This window comes from Mesoplodon bidens, assembly GCF_964165515.1.
Source record: "Mesoplodon bidens genome assembly, chromosome: 2".
Lineage (NCBI taxonomy): Eukaryota > Metazoa > Chordata > Mammalia > Artiodactyla > Ziphiidae > Mesoplodon > Mesoplodon bidens.
This window is the reverse complement of record NC_138177.1, coordinates 17,751,324-17,769,331: the sequence shown is the minus strand read 5'-3', so window position 1 is coordinate 17,769,331 and position 18,008 is coordinate 17,751,324.

Genomic DNA, 18,008 nt, shown 5'->3' with positions numbered 1-18,008 from the left:
CAGCTACTAGCAAACATTACAGAGTAGTCACACTCCCAACATCTCAGTGGCTTAACAAAATAGAAGATTATTTTTCAGTCATGTAAAATCTAAGAGACCTGGTCAGGTCTCCTTCAGTTGGGAGGAGGGACCTGGGTTCCTTCTATCTCACATCACACCATCTTCAATACATAACTGAATCACCACTGAGCAGAGAAGAACATGAGGACTCTTGTGTGGGAGGTATTTATGGGCCATAACTAAAAGGAGTAGATATATTGGAACTCAGTCACACACTGGGCAACTGGGAAAAGTAGTCATGGTGTAGTCTCAGAGACAGGGAGAAATGGATTTGGTGATCGGGTAATGGTCTCTGCCACATACCTTCATTGTTCAAGATCTATTTGGAATTCCCATTTAAAAATTATTTTCAAAGCTAGCTTTTGATCCTTTAAGAAAAATAAGGGGTGAAGTGTCTATCTCTATCTTGATCTCTATCTATCTATAACTCTATCTTTTGGGGTGTGTGTGACCAAAAATTTCATTTCCAGCTTATCAACTAATGTGTTCATTGAGCTTGGCCTTCATATTAACAAGGGTTCCCCAGAGGAACAGAACCAATAGGATCTATTTATTTATCTCCTATATCCCATATATATAAAATAAAGAGATTTATATAAGATATATATATGATGTGTGTGTGTATATATATATGATGTGTGTGTGTGTGTGTATATATATATATATATATATATATATATGATGGGCATGAGTATGTATGAGAGGGAGGGTGAGAGAGAGGTTTATTATAAGGACTTGGCTCATAGAATTAAGGAGGCTGACAAGTCCCTGACCTGCAGTTGGCAAGTCAGCAGCTGGAGACCAAGTAGAGTCAATGGTATATAGTAAGTCTCCTACATACTAACGAGTTCCATTCCAAGAGTGCATTCGTAAATCCAATTTGCTCGTAAGTCCAACAAAGTTAGCCTAGGTTCCCAACTAACACAATTGGCTGTATGTACTGTACTGTAATAGGTTTATAATTATAAACCTATTCACACATATAATACATAAAAACAAACAAAAAATAAGGAAAACATTTTTAATCCTGCAGTACAGTACCTTGAAAAGTACAGTAGTATGGTACAACAGCTGGCATACAGGGGCTGGCATCGAGTGAACAGGCAAGAAGAGTTACTGACTGGAGGAGGGAGAGGAGGTGGGAGATGGTAGAGATGAGGGATCCTCAGCAATAAGAGATGGAGGGCAAGCTGCAACACTCATGCCTGACGTTGATGGCACAGGTTCTGGTTCCTTGTTGGAACCAGATACACGTTCACATCTTTGAAAGTTTGCAACTTGAAGGTTTGTATATAGGGGACTTACTGTAGTTTCCATCCCAGTCCAAAAGCGTGAGAACTAGGAGAACCGATGTTTTAGTTCCAGTCCACGCCCAACAGACTCATGATTAAGGAAGAGCTGATATTTCTGTTTACGTCCAAAGGAAAAAAAAAAATCATGTCCCAACTTGAAGGCAGTCAGGCAGAAGGAATCTCTTTTACTTGATTTTTTGCTTTATTTAGGCCTTCAACTAATCAGATGAGGCCCACCCACATTAGGGAGGACAGTATGGTTTACTCAGTCTACTCAGTCAAATGTGAATCTTATCCAGAAACACCTTCACAGACACAACCAGAATAATATTTGACCAAATATCTAAGCACCTTATGGCCTAATCATATTGACACTGAAAATTACTCCTCACACTGCCAAAAATTTTAGCTACGTATAAAGTTTTTATTTTTGACAAGGTAAATATTTGCCAGAAATAATAAATCCAAAGGATGAAATACACTTGCTGAAATCAATTTCCAAAGAGTTGTTCCAACGGTCTTTTGGACTTCAGAGCCTTAAGGTCTACATTGAAAAATATAACATTCAAGTGTATGTATTTATATGTTCTGCATGACTGCTATGAATTCAGCTACATGTATAGAGCTCATTGTTTTCTAGAAAGTACTAGTAATAGTTGGGACTCTCAGACTGTCTAAAGATTAGGATACCCTTCATGTATGGAAATAACCTGACCTAATGCAATATCTCTAATCTGGAAATGGGAGAACAGCAGCCATCAACAACCCTAGATTAAATCAGAAAATACTGTATAAACAAAGTGAAGTTATGGTAGTACAGTGATGGTAGTGGTGGTGATGGTGGTGCTGTTGAAGGTAAGAGGTTATCATTACCAACAACATATGTTAATCCTCCTTTCTACTCCAGTTGTAGTTTCCTTTCAGCTGAGGAATCAGCCTTGTATTTCTTTCATGTTCTGACAGCATCTGGTTCAGAGCCCAACACATACTGAGTGGTCAAGAACTTTTGTCTGTAAATTTTAGGTTTTACAACAAACATCTAATGCACTCAACACCACATTCTGTATTATGTCACTGTTCTGCATTACCAAGTTGTGTGCATCAGTTAAGACATGCACAGTTAAGCACTGCTTACGATAGCCAAGACATGGAAGCAACTGAAGTGTCCACTGACAGATGAATGGATAAAGAAGATAAGGTGTGTACACACACACACACACACACACACACACACACACTGGAATATTACACAGCCATAAAAAATCAGTAAACTAATGCCATTTGCATCAACATGGGTGGACCTAGAGATTACCATACTAAGTAAAGGAAGTCAGACAGGGAAAGACAAATATCATATGCTATCACTTGTAAGTGGAATCTAAAATATGACACAAATGAGCTTATTTACAAAACAGAAAGAGACACTGACGTAGAGAGCACACTTATGGTTACCAAGGGGGAAAGGGGGAGGGGAGGGTTAAATGAGGCATCTGGGAGTAACAGACGTGCACTAGTGATGTCTGAGAACCCTCCGGCTGATGTCCTCCCATGTGGGGACAATTTTTCACTCTCACAAGTTCTCAGAGTGTCTCTCCTCTAGGAACAACATCTGACACTGGAACTTCCGAAACCTGCAGTACGGTGTCAAGCCAAGCCTCTCCCCTGATAGGAGAAATGAAAGTCAGTTTTGCTCTTCGTTCTTCTGACTGATTCATTGTGCTATGACTTGGTGTGGACCAACTTTTTTTTCTTTTTTTTCCATTACTCCAATGTCATTTTATTCTCATGACAGAAAGCTCTGTTCTCCTTAGCAGTGATAGAGGTCAAAAGGAAAAGCATAAGATTCATAGACAGAGAATACCCTAAACTGATAACAAACTGTGGTAGCTGGAAGAGAATATTTATAAGACTGATTCTTTCCTTTTATTGGGGTATAGTTGCTTTACAACGTTGTGTTAGCTTCTGCTGGACTAGCCTTTGATTCCCTTTGAAGTCTGTGTAGATGATGTGGCACCTCAATGCAGTGCTTGGTGCTTTCATGGCAATCCAGGGTCTGGAAACTTCCCTATGCTCCACAGCCATCATTTAGTGATGACTCCTTCAATTTCTAACTCGCTTACTTTCATTGCACAGCTTAGAATTTAGTTATACACATCTTTATATTTTTGGACTCTTACTTCCCAGTCTAAACTGCTAATTTGCTAAAGGTATGGGCTGTGTTTTGTGTTTCCCCTGAATCCTACTCAAAGCACCTAGTATCCTGTCTGAATAACCTAACAGTCACTCACTAAACAGATGCCATGATGACAAAATCATACTAATTGCTTCTGATGACATCCCAGATCTTATAATTTCACATGAATGCTTTCCTTGGCAAGACTGCCACCTGGGGAGGCTATCCACATATGCCAATGATGTTATCAATGCTCAACATTATTTCTCAATACCTCTGTCTCTTTGAATGTGTGTCAGAATCTGTGACTTTTATTTAATGCTTGATATTTAGCACGAACTATAATGTAGGACACTGTTTTCAGTGGGTACCTCAAAGATTATTCAGACACAATTCCCACTCACAGACATTTGTCATCTTATGTAGAAGATAAGGCAAAGGTGTAAATAGTGATGATACAAGGCAAAATGTATCAGGTATGACAGTGAGATACAAAGGATGTTAAGGACCAAAAAGAGAAGAATAGGTATTTAGACCTGAGCCTGCAAGGTATTGTGCAATGCCAATGACAGTTAATCCTTATCCTATAATTGGTTTGGTCTCAGGAAGCAGCTAAAAGCTCCCAGAAACTAGGTCTAGGAATAAATTAGATGAATACACTAGATAATACCATCTGGAGCGATAAGTCATATCCCTAAGTTAGGAAATGATTTCGAAGGCAACTGTGTCTTTAAACAGAAGAAACTGATGGCCAAATGAGCCTATCATGTATCAAAAGATTCCTGTGATATGGGTCACACTTGCCTGGCATCTAGCTTTTGATCATTCATCTCTCTGACCCATCTGTACCTCTGTTTCCTCACTTGTAAAACAAAATATCATAAACCAGGTCAAAGGTTTCCAATGGAACTATGAAAATACCCAGACTTTCTGTGAGATTTAACTTGTACAAACAAGTTATATGTTATATGTTACATGGCAGTGATATAGCATTTGAGAATTGTTGGGCTGTATAACTGCTGAGTCCTCTTCCAGTTTGCATGTTCTACACTCTGTACACACAGATGAGAGGAAGCCACCAATGCTGTTGGGTGACAGAAAACAACCATTTGCCAGCTGCAGATCATCTGTGCCGCAGCCAAAAAGCCGAGGGAATTCCAAGACCCTGGGCATAGTCCTGTTCCTCTGTCATTGGTTCTCCTGTCACCCTATATTATTTCTCTCGTAGTATTCACGACTCTTAAATTATTCATTTATTTACCTTTGAATTGTGTGTTTTCTCCACTAGGGAAGTGGTAAAAAATAAGTCTGAAATTAATTTGTTGTTGGAATATGTTAAGATCCTTGGATGGAATTCTGTACTATAAGTGAAGATATGAAAAATTCTTACCAATGGGGGTTACTCTTTGGAAGTGTTAATTTAGGAAATTTCATTTGAACGGATTGAAGGTCAGTGATAGAAACAAGGAGGTCAGTTGGTTATTGTAACATCTCTGAGCTGAGGGGAATGCAAATGAAGTAGGAAGAAATAGGAATAATGGTGGACCTACCTTTAAGAGTGAGAGAATTCCTGAGTCATCATGGGGACTAAGTCAGAAATAAAATACAACCTTAGTTCTGCTGGCCATTCTCTACTGCCATGCCCACATGCCCACATCCCCTTTGTCACACCTGTGGTACCTTCTTCTGGTTAGAATCCCTATCCTCAAAACACACACACACACACACACATACACAGTCACAGTCACAGTCATAGTTCTTTCTTTGCTTTTGTTTATCCTTATTTTGTAGTTTTTTCTCTAAAACAAATATGGGTTATTGGGGAATAAAAAAGAAATTTAAAAAGAGAAAATGAGTTACTGGCCACTTTTTGCTAGTCATAAAAAGAGAGGCATTTAATATATACCAAGAATGGAAAATGAGAAAGAGAGTTAAATTATATGTTTAAGAAATAAAGAGTTATATTAGATTATAAAGACAAGAGTATAGATGATTTTTTTTTTTTTGGAGAGTTGTAAAACTTTAAGGACTTTTACTGAACAGGGAAGTAACTGAAGTTATAATAGGCATTCATCTATAAATTAGAAATAATAAAAGTACCTGCCTCTTTCCACTTCCCTGAAACTCTACAAGGTTAATAAAAGGCATAATGCATTTGAAATTGCTTTACATTTTTTTGAAGAAATATTTATTAAAATATATTTTAAAAGAAAGGAGCATGCTCTAAATGGAATAAAAACAAACTTGTAGTTTTCCTCACATGCTATCATCACTATTTTCCTATATATTCTAATGCAATTTTTGTTCAGTACAGTTCTGATTTCTGAATATCTAGGAAATTAGAAAGCCCAGTTATGCTCACTAATATGTTTATATATCACACATAATCCTCACTATTTTGTACCATAATTATATGATTTTTTTATCTGTTTTCCTAGACTACTATGAATGCCTTGTGGAAGAAGTGTTTATTTTTTTTAACCCTGGTGCTTCGACTAAATGAGTTGCTTAATAAACGGGGCTAATGAATGAAAAGATTCATACAGTACAAATCATTCTATGACATTTCACTGCATAAGAATTAATAATATTGAATTACTCTTGGAAAAACAACCTATTTTGATTTCTTGTATAACAACCAGGAAAATATGAATATTCTTGAAAGAAGAAACAAATATTTAAATATCTAAAAGATAATTTCCACCACTGGTTTATTCTCAGAGAAAGTAGAAAATTTTAGGTTCAAGAATGTCTTAGGTTCACCAAATCCCTTCTTTTCTTTCTTCTTGTATAAATCTTTTTTCCACCTGTTCATGGGTTACAAGTAAAAAAAAAAAATTAGTGTTTAAGTAGGAAAGGGAAAAGGAAATTTTCTGTTAAAAATAACAATTTACATTCACAGAATAATCTTACCTCTTGACATAAGTACCCTGAAAGGTACTTATATTTTTCCCTGTGATTATATTTATACACTTGTTAGAGGATAAAGATTATATCTAGTATATAGCTATATATTATATATCTATATCTATATAGTGTTCTACTTTAAGCTGATTACTTCTGATTACATATACAATTAATTATACATAGTATTATTTAAATTGAAGTAGATGAAGATTTTACAAAAAGTAGTGGGAAATGACCACTTTTTCCCTTTGGCTGTTCTGAACCATTAATACACTTTGCACATGTGACTCTTGTCTTCATGTTTTCCCATCTCCATTTAGGTTAGCCCAAAAAAGAGCAACACACTGCCCTAGGAAGAGAATCAACTTTACAGTCAGATATTCCTGGACTTCAATTACTCCCACCCACTATTTTGAAGTCATGAGTCCTCCTTGAACAAATCACTTCACATTTCCAATTTACACTTTCACCATCTGTGCAATGGGGGTGATTCCCCCTCACCCCCTCCAATACGCCTTCATACCTGTCACCTATTAAGCATTCAGTAAATACAAGTATGCATGCTCTTACTTCCCCACACCTAAATGTCTTTCAAAAATATATAGAAATCTCTTTGAATCCATTACCTCACATGATTCCGCCTTTTTTAATGTTGTTAAACCTTCCCCTATGGTTTCCAAAACCACACATATGCAATAACACATAGTTCATATGACTAAGATGTAATACCCTCTAACAGCTTTTGCTCATCCTGGTAGGTTGAATCTCAAATTGGCAGCCTTCAACTGGTTATCTGTTGAAACACTTTATCCTTTCATAAGGGTGAATCCAGAGTGCACTGAGTAATGCATAATAAAATTAGTTTTGGGAGAAAGGAACCAAGTTTAATAGAAAAAGGAAAAAAAAAGAAGGGACAGATAAGCACAGTAAAATAATCTCCAATGACTTCATTGTGAAGTAATGACTTTTACCAAATAACTGTATTGTAGTTTTATCTTTCCAACCAAGATTGTGTTAATGCTCTAAAATTAAATCTCTTGTGAAAGTTATCTGGAATTTCTCAACAAGTTTTTAAAGGGGTTTTATTTTTTCATTGGAGGTCATGCCTCAAGAATTTGTAGGAATTCCGCCTGGAAAGTAATAATCAGTGGAAACTGGCAGTCAAAGCTAATTTATATTACTCTTCCAGATAAAAATTCCTTCCGTCTTAGACCTGCATTTCAAAAAAGATTATTATCACTCTGGAGAGAATACATCAGTGTAGAAAAAAAAAAAAAAAGAATGACCTCAAAGATGTCTTTGCTGCCTCTGTGCAACTCCAGGTCTGCTTCTTTTTAAAACTCCCTTTTTAATCCTCTCTTTTGAAATGTTTTGAGGCTATTCAAAGCAGGAGGATGTCAGAGGCATGCCTGAGGAGGACTCCCAAAATAATGTTTCCTAGTTTGCCTGCTGTGGGAGTTCATGACACATCTTGGGTGGTGGGAAAAAGGAGGACAGAAGAAGGAAATATGGGGGAGAGAGAGGTTCAGCCCCTGAACTAAGAGGAGAAAGGTGTTTTTCCTACAGCAATATATTCTAATCCACTTAGTGGCTAAAGAGATTGGTCCTTCCCAAATCAGATTCTTTGCTCTTCCTTTAGTTGTTTGTATTTCCATATGCATGAGACATTCATGAGGAAGCATGCTGAATGGAAAAGCCTTGGCTATTTTTAAAGACAGACCTAAATTTAAACCTCAGCTCCTCCATTTACAAATTACTGAAGACTTCCCTGGTGGTCCAGAGGTTAAGACTCCACACTTCCAATGCAGGGGGCAATGGTTCGATCCCTGATGGGAGAACTAAGATCCCACGTGGCATGCATTGTGGCCAAAAAATTAAAAAATCAAAATCAAAATTAAAAAAAAATACATTAAAATTTAAAAAGTTACTGAACCCCTCAGTGTCAGTGTCTCAGTCTCCCTACCTACAAAATGGGTTTCATAGAAGTGTTAGGAGTCAACTAGATGTTATATGTAAATCATTCAGCTCAGCATTTTGTTAGTGCCAAATAAAAGTTTGCTGGAAAAACAAATGGTCAATAAATATTCATTTCCTTCTACTCTCTCCATCCTATCCAGAGAATGTGAGGTATTAATCCAATGTGGATAACTTGTCTAGTCAAGGATCCAATCAATGCAGCACTAGCGCTCTCTGTGGTGATTCTGAAAATTGAAGCCGCCACATATTTTTGAATCAATACCAGTGAAAATCCACAAAAGAGATATGACAAATCAAATCTGTATGATCAGACCAGGTATTCAGAAGCTCCACCCACCTCCCAAGACTAGAAGCCTACACCAAGGGGACTAGGAATAACTTTTAAGGGCCATTTTTTATTCATAGGATTTCTATCTGAGATACAGCTAAAAACATATTAGTGTCAAAACCAAATGGCCTGCCTTTTCTATCATCCCAGATGTATGTAACGAATGGATCAGACCCACCAAACTTCCAGCATTCAACAGACCAAAACTGAACAGAGGAAGCATTTCATTTACTAAGAATTCAGTCACTCTTATTGAAATATTTCAACAGTTAAATAGAAAGTTGCTAGCATCATAAATACAATTTGTACAATTCCACAAAGCATATATTTGGGACAAGGCCATTGTTAATCCTATGTGGTTTTTCAGTGGGTAGGTAATTCTTTAACAGTAGAAACAGAAGACAGATTTGCTTCCAATTGTGAGCTCATTCTTAAGGTCAGAACTGAAAGCTGAAAGAGAAACAGAGTCCAAAATAAACATCAGTTCGGACTACAAAGCATTTCTCTCTGAGGTTGCCCAGGTTTATATGAAGGAACTCCACCTCAAACAAGGAGAAATCTAACTCACTTTTCCCAGTTAATAGTGGGCATGCCTCGTGTCTGCCTGTTCACATTGATCCATTCCCCCACCTCAAATCCATTTTCCTAAGACCCTGGCTTAAGAACCACATGAACCCAAAGTCCTCCTGACTCGTTGCTCTTTAGTTGCTCTAGAGGAGCAAAAATTAGAGTTACAAACTATCTGTAGGAATAGTCACTAATATGAGCAGCCAGAAAATCTCGGTAAGAGAGCCAAAAAGTTTAATTTGTTGTAACCTATGATTTCTTAGTAAATATTAACTAATGTGGGAAGCATGCATGGGTTTACTTCTCTAGGCTGTTTGAACATTTTAAACCATAATTTTTTAAAACAAAAAATTTAAGCAAAAAAAGGGACTTAAAAAGTGACTCAGAAAGGGTGGATGTTTGGTTTGCTTCCCTCACCTCCTCTAGGCTACACATCTTCGGAGTGATGTTTTTCTTTCATGAGCTTGTCCCTTTCACTATGTGCCTAGTTGATGCATAATTCCCTCTGCAGGTGTCTCCAAGGCCCCAAGTCTCCTTTTGGTTAAGTGCCCAAGCAAACCAACCAATGTGCACCATGGCACTTACCTTCCTTTACCTCAGTCACGTCTGCCAATTGGATGCTCAATCACACCAAGATTGAAGACTTAACCATTGACCCAGGTGCAGACTCCCAGGAGCCCTGCACAGAGTCATGACTGAGACATGAACCAGAAACCTACGTATCTCCTAACCACAAAAGTCCTCTTCCTAGCCCAGCCTGCAGAAGCTTAGTTGATTTGTAAATAGCTATCTGTATGGACTGGATTCTTAGAAGCTATTATTGCTTTATGATCGATTCATTTACTTATTGATATATTTTCAAGATGTCAGATGCTGTCTTCCTTAGATCCCATAGACACAGAACTACTCTAGAATTTAGGAAATTTCCAATATGTATACATCAATCTATTATTTATCAACTATCAATTTAATACCAACTTTATGCCGATTGGAGAAATGATGGAAAGGGCACACTGAAAAAGAGAATAAGCAAGAAAGGCAAGAAAGGTTACATGATATATTGCAGAAAATGAACAGGCCAGTGTGGATGGAGCTTGGCATTTGTTCATTGGAGATAAAAGGTACCAACTGGGGACTGGAAAGCTGGGGAAATTTGTGGGGAGGTGTTGAGAGAACCCATTGCAAAGATCTTGCAAATGCCATTGAGTTTGGACTTGATTCTGCAAACTAAAAAAGAACTAAAGGAAGCACATGAAATTCATGATGTGGAATGATAGTGTTAGCTGCAGTTTGGAGAATAGCTAGAGTGAAGGACTGACCAATGGCAAGGATGTTTGTACAAAGGCTCTGGCAATGTGGAAGCCCTGAATTATGGGCAGTGAAGAGAAGCTGAAGAGGATGGGACAAATTAAGGAACTTGGCTAAAATTAACATGGCCTCAGGACATTTCTCTTTTGGAACAGACATGTTTTCTCGTAGTGAATGTAGCTGAAAATGAAAAGGTTTCAAAACTAGGGGTTGGGCATCCCTCTTAAATACTGAATATATAACTATAGCTGGGGGATTTATTTTGCATCTCTTTTTACTAATGCATGACCTCAGAGCTAAACTGAAATCACATCAAATCAAACACATTCACAATGATCTTGTGTGGGAGGAGGGGAGTGGTACAAAGATCAAAAGATACAATCTCTGCCCTTAGAGATTTTATAGACTAGTTCAATGGCTCTCAGTGGTTATGTGTTATGAACAACTGTGTGGTGGGCCATAATGAAATTTTTAAAATGACAATATAATGCAGCTTATGTAAGTGTCTAGTAGCAGTGATGATAAATATTATAATATCATTTTTGAGCTCTTTCTTTGAGTCTTGCATTTCATGGATTAGCTCATATAACCCTTAGGAAAAAAAGAGAAGTTACTCTTTCCTCCACTGTTTTGAACTAAGCTACAGAGGCATAGAAACGTTAAGAAACCTATCTGCAATCACACAGCTAGAAGTGGGAGGGCCAGTGTGTACTCACCATGTCTGTAGTGGATGCTGTGGTGCGCTACCCAGAGCTTCTTTGGGGACCAAGGAAGGCACTCATCCCCCAAGAGCAGGGAAGGAGTGTTGACTACTCATGATTCCTGGTCTCTCCAGGAATTGTCTTTGGCTGAAAGAAGCTGCCTCACCCAAGGTTTAGCCTGGTGGTGGGAGTAGGGTACAAATTGGTCTCAGTTGGAGAACCCTGAGAGGATCATCCCACCTCCAGACCTCCCACGATTGGCCAAAGCCTCTGCGGCAATGGTGCTGCAGTTCAACTTCTCCCTTTACACAATATTACCTCTTTCCCTCCCCCAAAGATATCGATCCCAAGCCCAACTTGCAATAATTCTCATTGTGACCCAGGAATCTGAGCTGTAAGAAGACTTAACTCCAAAACCTGTGTGCTTAGCTACCAAGCCGTGCAGTAGAAGAGTCATCACAGCTAATTTGAGCCAAATGTGAAGGAAAGGTAGATTTTGAAAGACGAAGATTAGATGCTTCAGGCACAAAGAGTAATAGAAAGAAATAAAAGTATACTTGGAGAACAAGGACAAGAGCAGGAGGTTCATGTAGTTATTAGAGGTCAGTAATGAGGGTTGTCCTCAGGCTGCTTCTCGGATGCCAGGGTCAGGAGCTTCTTTCTTGCTCTCTTCTTGAGAAGAACAGAAGGTTGACATGATGTAAATAGTATTTTAAGAAAATCAATCAGGCATCTGTGGACAGGGTGGAATAGAACAAGAGTGCCAGACACCAGTGATATTTTGTGTTAAAAGAAAGTCCAGAAGAATTTTTGGCTAATTGAACAAATGAAGCCAGGGAAAAGTAGGAGTCATAGAGACTTCAAATCTGGGTGAATGGGAGAAAAGAAGTTGTCCTTCCAGATAGATGTGATATGTTTGCTCTCCTTGGGATATCTTCACAGTAGACATAAACATATACTATATTACTATAGACATAAATAGCTAAATCTTAGGACATCTCCCTCTTATCAAATAGTTTGTGAAATTTTTCCTCTTTTATGAAATGTCTCTTGATTAACCCTCTCCAGAAAATACTCCATTTCAATGTTTGCCTCAAGAAGATGATAATGAGGAAATAGTTAACCTGCTTTGGGGATAGTCTTCAGTTTGGGTATTTTTCCAAGAATCAATGTCATAGAGCACACTGCTCTGTGTTGGGCATGTGACATACAGACACTGAAGGCACATGGAGGGCAGGACAGAGGTTGTAACTTCTGCAATGCAAGGCAAGTGTTCATCCTCTTATCCAAGGGCGATTTTTCTCTACTTTGAACCTCAGGTTCTTATTAAGCTCAGCTGCCATATTTGAAATGCAAGCTGCGTTAATAGATAATTTTATTCTGTATATATTATCTATTAAGATACCCACGCTATTAGTTTCTATATATGCACACATCTAGTGGCTTGGTCATAATCAGCTACTAATCACTTGGTGAAATCAAGTAGGAAAGACATACACAAGCACGATTTTGTGCTTTGTAATCAGCCTTCCAAAGATAAGTTCTTTCTGGCTTTCAGCCATAGGAAACAAGATGTTTTATTTCAATGTGAATTTCCTGATTCCAAATTTAAATAAAATAACAAAAAATGTGACAGTTGAGGAGAACAATGACCCCAATGATATGATTGCACTGAATTGCAGAATTGGGGGCAGTGAAGAGACATGGGGAAAGAGAGACTATATTTTCAACTGTGAGCCAGAGGTGTAATAATTAAATTGCAAGTCTGGATAACAGGATTGTTTTAGTCGAATCTCTTCTATATAATGTCATAACGAACCCATTACTTGGGGGAAATACCCTATACCATTTCATTTTTACTGTCTCTCCCACTTCCTCTGTTTTTTTGTTTGGTTTTTATTTTTCTGTTCAGCTTTTACATAGTTTGCTCAGACCAGAAATGTCAAAACTCTGTGGAGAACAGCTGTTCTCATTGCTGGCTCCTCTGTGACTAAGTGTTCAGAAAGTCCTAAAGGAGCTTGTCTCCTATGAGCTGTCCCGTTCCAGATGTCAACTAGGAGATTGATTTTTTTATATTCCAAGAAAGAAATAGAGGCAAAGGACTTAACTTCTCTCTTAGGTACCATATGGAAATTATTTGGAGCTAGAGTTCCAAGATGGCAGGGTACCCAGGAGGTCCCGATGCAGTGGACCCATTAGGATATTAGTAAGACATTAACAATCCAGGCCTTTTGGGTGGAGTCAGAGAAGATTGGGTGACTCTTATTCCAGGAAGCTTCCTCTGAAGCCCCATCTGCCAATCTAGGTCAATAGTCTTTTTATAAGTGACCAGGAATCCTTGCCTCTCTCTCAGTACACTGACACAAAACACATATTTTTTATAATAACTCCCTTAAGTGCCCCCTCCCCAGCAGAAGAGGAGCAGAGGATGTGTCTGTTTATGTTGTAACCACAGTGTCTGGCATAGTATGCAGCACATTTAAAGTGCACTGTGAATATCCTAAGGATGCAATCAGTTTTAAATCTAGCTGGATGCAGCTAGAAGAGAGTTGAGAAGGTGTAAAAGACAAGCTGTGATGGGGAAATGAAGAGGACAGAAGGGCCTCAGTCCAAATTTCAGGCTAGGGGCTCTGATACAAGAGTTCCCTGCAGGCTCACAGGGCACCAGCAGAGGAGGGAGCGTCAGTACTCAAGAGGTTGCTCATACAGGCAAAGAGTGAGCTCTTTAGCTTTTTCTAAACCTTTTGATTGGCTCCCAGGTAGGGTGGGTAGGACTCAGCAATTCCTATTCATTCCCACTGGGGGATGAAACATTGCTGAGAATCTGAGATTACCAGAGGGGATGACAATGGTTGGTGGAAAACATTCTGGGGTGGAAGACTTCTGGGTAGATTCTCTGGTCTGGGGACCAAACTGGAGTCACTCTGTGACCTCATGGGTTCCACACTCCCAGGAGAGGTGTGGAAGTCAGTGGGGGGACAGTTGGGCCCTAATTAATTCAGACTTGGGAATCAGAGAGCAGCAGCAAAAGGTGGTGTTAGGAGAGAGAAGGGCATTGCTGCAGTACCAAAGGAGCAAGAGGCCAGTTCCTGAGCCCACGCGGGCCTCTGCCACAGGCCAAGGCAGCATCTGATAAACAGCAAGGAGAATGGAAGAAATGTGTTCATAAACTGCTGGGCATATGTTGACCATTTCAGTTATTACTATAACTGGTCCTGGAAAAAAAGAAGTAAACTTTTTTTTTTTGGCTTTACTTTCCAACCCTGTTACCAGTAGATAGAGCCTTTTGATGACAATGAGATCATTTTGCCATGAAACAAAGAAGCTACATTTTCCCTGTGCATAACAATGGAGTGTGAGAAAATTTGTAATCCTGCAATAGATCATTTCAATTTATCATCTATACAAAACTATATTTAAAAAAAAAGCTTGGCTTAACTTGGAATGTAAATAGAGAAGTAAGGACTGGAGGAGAGATCTTATCTTTGAGTTGAAGTAAGATGAATTGGTGACATATACTTAATTATCACCACCTCCATTCCCACCAAGGGTCAGGACCCGGTGAAACCTGATTAGGGAAAAGATGCATTAATACTTCACTGATGAAACATGGTAAACATTATTCTAAGAGAAGAACCATTAGGGAAGTCAAAAGATAAATGTTCCCAACAGAATAAAGGACATAGGATGTAGAGAAGATTGAGAGTTGGCACTTATTTTCACATATCTGTCTACTGTTTACTATTGTACATCCAAATCATCCAGACAAAAAAACAGAGATAAATATTTTCCTCCACATCTAATAGAACCCAGAAGACTGAAACACAAAATGACAATATCTGGATTAGAGATAATTTGGTCTTGTATTATATAAGGTACTAAGAATTTATTAAATATGTATTTTCCTTTTCTTATTTCTCTTTTTCTGACACCAATCATATCATATTAAATTATATATAAAGTAAAGGAATCTAGCACTTACTACTATGGGCCAAGTACTATTTTAAACACTTTATACAAGTTTACTTAGTGTAAACTGTATGAAGTAGGTGCTATTAATTCCCCATATTAAAGATAAGGAACCAAAGAAAAGGATATTAAGCAATTCGACTAAGGTTTTACAGCCAGTAAGTAGCAGACGTGGGATTTGATGTCAGGTTTTCTGCTACCTTAGACTATGTGCTTAACTTCTACACTATAGTGTTCTGTGAATAGAGCAAATCCAGCAAAACTTTATGAGTACCTACCACGGGCAAGGTGCTATGGAAAATACAAAGATAACTCATGCAGGTATGGTCACAGGTAAGATGTAAGCTCTAGAAACACACTATAGGAAGAGAATATAAAAGAAATAGAATTCACCATCCTTGTGCTTAAGGATCTGACAGATTAATAGCAGAGAAAACATGGCAAGGAGGCTAGTTCAAGAAAATAACATATCACGTGCATAAAAATCTATATGCCAATGGGCTGTAGAATGTAGGAGAAGTCAGAAAGAAGAATTGTGTTGAGTGAACAGCCTTTGGTTCAATGAAAGAATCACCCTCAATCCTGGGCCTAGATTTGTTCAGCTGGTTTTATTTTTCTTTTTTGAGCCCCTGGTACTGTCAAGAGCTTTCAAGTGCATTGTTTTCCTTAATGCTCACAATAACTCATATCATCCTCATTTTACAAATGAAGAAACGGCAGTTCAGAGAAGTTAAGTAAACATTCCCAAGATGACACAATTAAGTGACCAAACTTGGGTTTAAATCCAAGAAAACCTCCCTGATTCTAGAGCCACTTGGTCACCCTATTTCACTTTAGAGAAACATGTCTATTCATCAACTGTTCTTTAATCAAATGGGAAGTAGTATGTTGTGACTAATCCCAGTCATGCAAAAGCTTCCATGCCCAGACAACCCTTTGGTTTAGTGAGCACTACAGATAAACTTGGCTCTGCCTTGCTGATGCCAGATGGCTGAGAGATGCCTACCTACAGGAAATGACAGGTCACCTTGACTGTCTTGCTAGAACTCATCAGAATTGTCGAGTGTGGTGTCTGGGTAATGATGCTCCAAAAAATAAACAAATAAATAACAATTGAGCATGTCCGGGGCTCTGTTGTGCCATGTTATTGTAATAGGGAAGAACAAATCTGACTCCATATTAGATCTGTTCCATTTGCTTTAACCTTTGTGCTTTGTTGCCTGTAGTCATGCTGACTTTGCACTTTTGTAAAGGAATGTTGCCTATAGCCTGAAATATACTGGATAACATATTCTCAGGGCTCTGACCTTTAAGAATCCATTCATATAGAGATAAAAATTTGCAGAACAGAGAATAACATTTGTTTTGTTGGAGGTTTACAGGAACACTGTATCCTGACCTATGTGGACAGCTGCACTAAAAAAGGATTTCTACACCAAGAAGTTTGCAACTAACCACGCCCCTCCCTCACCTTGCCTTTAAAAGTGCTTTGCTGAAACCCTTCAAGGAGTCGGGACTTTTGGGGCACGAGCCACCCGTCTCTTTGCATGGCCCTGCAATAAACCTTTTTCTGCTCCAAACTCTGAAGCTTTGGTATCGTTTGTCCTCACTGTGGGTGGGGCACACGAACTTTCACTTTCATCAGGTAACATCATTTGTACAACTATTTTGTTTCTCTTCCCATAGTACCTGATATAATCTTTCCACAGAGCCTGCAATATATGGTAAGAATACAAATATATGTCACTTGACAATTTACAGCACTATATACTATGCTCTGCAATTTACAAAATAATTTCACATGCATCACCTCATGTGATCTCAGCATACCTCTCGGAGGCTTTCTTGGTTCTCAGATCACTGTGATTGGGCGGTGGTCAGACTAAGTAATGATCAGGTTTCAGCATGAAGCATGTACTCTGATACTTATCGAATTTTTCTTTGCCACCACCTTCTTCTCTCTAACCTTGTGCCCTCAGAAATATATCGCAATTACACACCCCCAGGTCCTGTACCTCCAAAAAAGGGTTCAAACAGCCAAAGAAAACCAAAAGATAATGCATGCCAGCACAGTCTTATACTCCCTCCCTCAAAAGAAAACAGCCTAAGTTTATCACCCAGACTCATATTGTTGGAGACTCATTAACATTTTCTGACCCAACTCAAGCAAAATGATGTAAATGAGACCATGCCTCACGGCACTGAACAAGAAATGAAGTATTTGAAAAGCATAAGTTGATTTGAAAGCTTAATTCTACAAAAATTCTCACCAATTAAAATGAACGTAATTCTTAAAATTTTCTCCGGGAGCCAGCTGCACTGGCATCTGTGTAGCATGGGGTAACAATGGATATCATCCTAAAAAAATATTCTGTGGATTGGTTAATTCTCTGTTAAAATAGTTAAATTATTTACATCTAGGGGAGACTGGGAGGTCTGGGAAGCAAGTCTTTGTCATTCTTCCTCTTTTCTATCCCTGCAACCACGAGAAAGAAAAGATTGTTGTGGTGTCCACAAGTACAAAAGGTGAGGCCAACAGCATCTCTATAGAAATTCCAAGGTCACAGATCCAAACCTCATACCTCAGAGAGCAAAATGATGAAATAGCCTTGCTGAGCAAATGCACAGTGGTTATGTTTTGCCGCTGCATCCTGCCCTTCAGCTGAAAAGATGATACTGTGTGTTTTGCTCTGATTTTGTGTCCTCCTTCCTCACCATCTCCTACA